The following is a 7,500-nucleotide window of genomic DNA, read 5'->3' on the forward strand; positions in this document are numbered from 1 at the left end:
TATTGCCTTATTCACAGCGGCGTATTGCCTCTATTTACAGCGGCGTATTGCCTTATTCACAGCGGCGTGTTGCTTCTACTTACAGCGGCGTATTGCCTTATTCACAGCGGCGTATTGCCTCTATTTACAGCGGCGTATTGCCTTATTTACAGCGGCGTATTGCCTTATTTACAGCGGCGTGTTGCTTCTACTTACAGCGGCGTATTGTCTCTATTTACAGCGGCGTATTGCCTTATTTACAGCGGCGTATTGCCTTATTTACAGCAGCGTACTGCTTTCAGTTACAGCGGCCCACTTCCAGAGTTCCAGCGGCGTATACCTTCATGTTGTAGCGCCGTACTGCTTCATCTTCTAGCAGCGTATTGCCGGAGTTCTAGCAGCATATTCCTTATATTATTAGAACAATGTAGCTGAAATAACCAATTATCCCATACGAATGCCACCTGAAAATAATACATGTGATTTAAAAGTAAAAAATTAAAATATAAATTTTTTATTTTATTAATAAGATACGAATAATACAATATGAACATAGTGTATTATTTCAAACAATTACATGTTGTTTTATTGACAATTAAATGGCCCAAAACCGGCATCTCAATATCCGCACAAATCCACAGACATGGTTTGAACGAAAAAAAAGGTAGGGACAGAGGGAAACTCGTTAATCCAAACACGCGCATCGCAAACATATCCGGGGACGATCTAGCTAACAGTACAGACCAAAACTGACTCCCGCCGTTTACCCGCACGACCGATAGAACACGATTAGTACACGTCGAAATATAACTCGGAAAATTATTTCTCAATAACTCGATAAATACTCATGCTAACACTTTCATACTTGATATTTGTCTTCGAAATGCTTTACCACACGATGATCTAATATTTATAATTGTCCGAGTAAGCCGGAAAGATAAGTTTACTCTTGGCGGTCGGAGCAATATTTCACAAAAACTGGAGCAATACGCGTCCGAGAGCATTGAAACTCGAGAAATATTGATGACAAGCGGTATCGTGCGTGGATATAACGATTAAAGTCGTGCGGGAGCTCGGGGAGAAAAGTTTACTCTTGGCGGTTGGACTTAGAAAAATTTCGCTCGAGCTCCTTCGCAGGGCGATCCGACGCGCCTCGGCGCGCGAACGATTCGTTCGAGCGGCCGAGCAAGCGATGCGCTCCGAACATTATTCTCAGTTTATTCGATAAATACTCATCCGAGCGCTTTCATACTTGATATTTGTCTTCCAAATGCTTTACCACACGATGATCTAATATTTATAATTGTCCGAGTAAGCCGGAAAGATAAGTTTACTCTTGGCGGTCGGAGCAATATTTCACAAAAACTGGAGCAATACGCGTCCGAGAGCATTGAAACTCGAGAAATATTGATGACAAGCGGTATCGTGCGTGGATATAACGATTAAAGTCGTGCGGGAGCTCGGGGAGAAAAGTTTACTCTTGGCGGTTGGACTTAGAAAAATTTCGCTCGAGCTCCTTCGCAGGGCGATCCGACGCGCCTCGGCGCGCGAACGATTCGTTCGAGCGGCCGAGCAAGCGATGCGCTCCGAACATTATTCTCAGTTTATTCGATAAATACTCACCCGAGCGCTTTCATACTTGATATTTGTCTTCGAAATGCTTTACCACACGATGATCTAATATTTATAATTGTCCGAGTAAGCCGGAAAGATAAGTTTACTCTTGGCGGTCGGAGCAATATTTCACAAAAACTGGAGCAATACGCGTCCGAGAGCATTGAAACTCGAGAAATATTGATGACAAGCGGTATCGTGCGTGGATATAACGATTAAAGTCGTGCGGGAGCTCGGGGAGAAAAGTTTACTCTTGGCGGTTGGACTTAGAAAAATTTCGCTCGAGCTCCTTCGCAGGGCGATCCGACGCGCCTCGGCGCGCGAACGATTCGTTCGAGCGGCCGAGCAAGCGATGCGCTCCGAACATTATTCTCAGTTTATTCGATAAATACTCATCCGAGCGCTTTCATACTTGATATTTGTCTTCCAAATGCTTTACCACACGATGATCTAATATTTATAATTGTCCGAGTAAGCCGGAAAGATAAGTTTACTCTTGGCGGTCGGAGCAATATTTCACAAAAACTGGAGCAATACGCGTCCGAGAGCATTGAAACTCGAGAAATATTGATGACAAGCGGTATCGTGCGTGGATATAACGATTAAACTCGTGCGAGAGCTCGGGGAGAAAAGTTTACTCTTGGCGGTTGGACTTAGAAAAATTTCGCTCGAGCTCCTTCGCACGGCGATCCGACGCGCCTCGGCGCGCGAACGATTCGTTCGAGCGGCCGAGCAAGCGATGCGCTCCGAACATTATTCTCAGTTTATTCGATAAATACTCATCCGAGCGCTTTCATACTTGATATTTGTCTTCCAAATGCTTTACCACACGATGATCTAATATTTATAATTGTCCGAGTAAGCCGGAAAGATAAGTTTACTCTTGGCGGTCGGAGCAATATTTCACAAAAACTGGAGCAATACGCGTCCGAGAGCATTGAAACTCGAGAAATATTGATGACAAGCGGTATCGTGCGTGGATATAACGATTAAAGTCGTGCGGGAGCTCGGGGAGAAAAGTTTACTCTTGGCGGTTGGACTTAGAAAAATTTCGCTCGAGCTCCTTCGCAGGGCGATCCGACGCGCCTCGGCGCGCGAACGATTCGTTCGAGCGGCCGAGCAAGCGATGCGCTCCGAACATTATTCTCAGTTTATTCGATAAATACTCATCCGAGCGCTTTCATACTTGATATTTGTCTTCCAAATGCTTTACCACACGATGATCTAATATTTATAATTGTCCGAGTAAGCCGGAAAGATAAGTTTACTCTTGGCGGTCGGAGCAATATTTCACAAAAACTGGAGCAATACGCGTCCGAGAGCATTGAAACTCGAGAAATATTGATGACAAGCGGTATCGTGCGTGGATATAACGATTAAAGTCGTGCGGGAGCTCGGGGAGAAAAGTTTACTCTTGGCGGTTGGACTTAGAAAAATTTCGCTCGAGCTCCTTCGCACGGCGATCCGACGCGCCTCGGCGCGCGAACGATTCGTTCGAGCGGCCGAGCAAGCGATGCGCTCCGAACATTATTCTCAGTTTATTCGATAAATACTCATCCGAGCGCTTTCATACTTGATATTTGTCTTCCAAATGCTTTACCACACGATGATCTAATATTTATAATTGTCCGAGTAAGCCGGAAAGATAAGTTTACTCTTGGCGGTCGGAGCAATATTTCACAAAAACTGGAGCAATACGCGTCCGAGAGCTTTGAAACTCGAGAAATATTGATGACAAGCGGTATCGTGCGTGGATATAACGATTAAAGTCGTGCGGGAGCTCGGGGAGAAAAGTTTACTCTTGGCGGTTGGACTTAGAAAAATTTCGCTCGAGCTCCTTCGCAGGGCGATCCGACGCGCCTCGGCGCGCGAACGATTCGTTCGAGCGGCCGAGCAAGCGATGCGCTCCGAACATTATTCTCAGTTTATTCGATAAATACTCATCCGAGCGCTTTCATACTTGATATTTGTCTTCCAAATGCTTTACCACACGATGATCTAATATTTATAATTGTCCGAGTAAGCCGGAAAGATAAGTTTACTCTTGGCGGTCGGAGCAATATTTCACAAAAACTGGAGCAATACGCGTTCGAGAGCTTTGAAACTCGAGAAATATTGATGACAAGCGGTATCGTGCGTGGATATAACGATTAAAGTCGTGCGGGAGCTCGGGGAGAAAAGTTTACTCTTGGCGGTTGGACTTAGAAAAATTTCGCTCGAGCTCCTTCGCACGGCGATCCGACGCGCCTCGGCGCGCGAACGATTCGTTCGAGCGGCCGAGCAAGCGATGCGCTCCGAACATTATTCTCAGTTTATTCGATAAATACTCATCCGAGCGCTTTCATACTTGATATTTGTCTTCAAAATGCTTTACCACACGATGATCTAATATTTATAATTGTCCGAGTAAGCCGGAAAGATAAGTTTACTCTTGGCGGTCGGAGCAATATTTCACAAAAACTGGAGCAATACGCGTCCGAGAGCATTGAAACTCGAGAAATATTGATGACAAGCGGTATCGTGCGTGGATATAACGATTAAAGTCGTGCGGGAGCTCGGGGAGAAAAGTTTACTCTTGGCGGTTGGACTTAGAAAAATTTCGCTCGAGCTCCTTCGCACGGCGATCCGACGCGCCTCGGCGCGCGAACGATTCGTTCGAGCGGCCGAGCAAGCGATGCGCTCCGAACATTATTCCCAGTTTATTCGATAAATACTCATCCGAGCGCTTTCATACTTGATATTTGTCTTCAAAATGCTTTACCACACGATGATCTAATATTTATAATTGTCCGAGTAAGCCGGAAAGATAAGTTTACTCTTGGCGGTCGGAGCAATATTTCTCAAAAACTGAAGCAATACGCGTCCGAGAGCTTTGAAACTCGAGAAATATTGATGACAAGCGGTATCGTGCGTGGATATAACGATTAAAGTCGTGCGGGAGCTCGGGGAGAAAAGTTTACTCTTGGCGGTTGGACTTAGAAAAATTTCGCTCGAGCTCCTTCGCACGGCGATCCGACGCGCCTCGGCGCGCGAACGATTCGTTCGAGCGGCCGAGCAAGCGATGCGCTCCGAACATTATTCTCAGTTTATTCGATAAATACTCATCCGAGCGCTTTCATACTTGATATTTGTCTTCGAAATGCTTTACCACACGATGATCTAATATTTATAATTGTCCGAGTAAGCCGGAAAGATAAGTTTACTCTTGGCGGTCGGAGCAATATTTCACAAAAACTGGAGCAATACGCGTTCGAGAGCTTTGAAACTCGAGAAATATTGATGACAAGCGGTATCGTGCGTGGATATAACGATTAAAGTCGTGCGGGAGCTCGGGGAGAAAAGTTTACTCTTGGCGGTTGGACTTAGAAAAATTTCGCTCGAGCTCCTTCGCACGGCGATCCGACGCGCCTCGGCGCGCGAACGATTCGTTCGAGCGGCCGAGCAAGCGATGCGCTCCGAACATTATTCTCAGTTTATTCGATAAATACTCATCCGAGCGCTTTCATACTTGATATTTGTCTTCAAAATGCTTTACCACACGATGATCTAATATTTATAATGGTCTGGGAACGCTAGGAAAAAAGTTTACTCTTGGCGGTTGGACTTAGAAAAATTTCGCTCGGTCGGAGTTGCTCGGAATGCGCCCGGAACATTATTCTGAGTTTATTCGATAAATATTCATCCTAGAGCTTTGATACTTGATATTTATTGTTAGAATGCGTTATTATACAATGATCTAATATTTATAATGGTCTGGGAACGCTAGGAAAAAAGTTTACTCTTGGCGGTTGGACTTAGAAAAATTTCGCTCGGTCGGAGTTGCTCGCAATGCGCCCGGAACATTATTCTGTGTTTATTCGATAAATATTCATCCTAGAGCTTTGATACTTGATATTTATTGTTAGAATGCGTTATTATACAATGATCTAATATTTATAATGGTCTGGGAACGCTAGGAAAAAAGTTTACTCTTGGCGGTTGGACTTAGAAAAATTTCGCTCGGTCGGAGTTGCTCGCAATGCGCCCGGAACATTATTCTGTGTTTATTCGATAAATATTCATCCTAGAGCTTTGATACTTGATATTTATTGTTAGAATGCGTTATTATACAATGATCTAATATTTATAATGGTCTGGGAACGCTAGGAAAAAAGTTTACTCTTGGCGGTTGGACTTAGAAAAATTTCGCTCGGTCGGAGTTGCTCGGAATGCGCCCGGAACATTATTCTGAGTTTATTCGATAAGTATTCATCCTAGAGCTTTGATACTTGATATTTATTGTTAGAATGCGTTATTATACAATGATCTAATATTTATAATGGTCTGGGAACGCTAGGAAAAAAGTTTACTCTTGGCGGTTGGACTTAGAAAAATTTCGCTCGGTCGGAGTTGCTCGCAATGCGCCCGGAACATTATTCTGAGTTTATTCGATAAATATTCATCCTAAAGCTTTGATACTTGATATTTATTGTTAGAATGCGTTATTATACAATGATCTAATATTTATAATGGTCTGGGAACGCTAGGAAAAAAGTTTACTCTTGGCGGTTGGACTTAGAAAAATTTCGCTCGGTCGGAGTTGCTCGCAATGCGCCCGGAACATTATTCTGAGTTTATTCGATAAATATTCATCCTAAAGCTTTGATACTTGATATTTATTGTTAGAATGCGTTATTATACAATGATCTAATATTTATAATGGTCTGGGAACGCTAGGAAAAAAGTTTACTCTTGGCGGTTGGACTTAGAAAAATTTCGCTCGGTCGGAGTTGCTCGCAATGCGCCCGGAACATTATTCTGAGTTTATTCGATAAATATTCATCCTAAAGCTTTGATACTTGATATTTATTGTTAGAATGCGTTATTATACAATGATCTAATATTTATAATGGTCTGGGAACGCTAGGAAAAAAGTTTACTCTTGGCGGTTGGACTTAGAAAAATTTCGCTTCGGTCGGAGTTGCTCGTAATGCGCCTGGAACATTATTCTGAGTTTATTCGATAAATATTCATCCTAGAGCTTTGATACTTGATATTTATTGTTAGAATGCGTTATTATACAATGATCTAATATTTATAATGGTCTGGGAACGCTAGGAAAAAAGTTTACTCTTGGCGGTTGGACTTAGAAAAATTTCACTTCGGTCGGAGTTGCACGCAATGCGCCCGGAACATTATTCTGAGTTTATTCGATAAATATTCATCCTAGAGCTTTGATACTTGATATTTATTGTTAGAATGCTTTATTATACAATGATCTAATATTTATAATGGTCTAGATACGATAGAAAGATAAGTTTACTCTTGGCGGTTGGACTTGAAAAATGTTCAAAGTACCGAGATAGTATATGAAAAGTTGAATATTTTGTGTTAAATATCCTGGAAATATAAATATTTATTGTGTTGTACAAAAAAATTTTTCATGCAAAAATTTTTCTAAGTCCCAACAGCCCCGCCGGACGGGCTGTTGCCGCGGCGGTTTGCACCCATAAGCGCGCGTGCTATTCACCGCGCGGCGCCGGCGTCCTTGCCGGCCGTTCGGTATCCTTAAGAGACTCGACGGTTCGGCGAGTCGGGCGGTTCAGCGCGCGCTTGGGGCTATTCTACGATCTCGGTCGAGAAGCAGTTCACGGCGCCTCGAGACTTCGGTCTCGACTGTTTCGTTCCGTACTTCGTTTAGAACTTTTCTCTACACAGCATTGCCACGGGTCGGTGTCTAAGACCGAATGGCCCTTATGTGGCGAGCCTCCCATCGAGGAGGTTGGTGACTTGTATGCACTGATGTGTATACTCGTACTAACTGAGCATCAACTCTTCTATCCGAGCTAAAAGTTTGAGATAGTTATGGAAAGATGTTTGAGAGAAACTAAAACTAGAAAGAAGTCAAACTTCTTGTTTGCAGAGAAA

This window comes from Lasioglossum baleicum, unplaced genomic scaffold (genome assembly GCF_051020765.1).
Source record: "Lasioglossum baleicum unplaced genomic scaffold, iyLasBale1 scaffold2782, whole genome shotgun sequence".
Lineage (NCBI taxonomy): Eukaryota > Metazoa > Arthropoda > Insecta > Hymenoptera > Halictidae > Lasioglossum > Lasioglossum baleicum.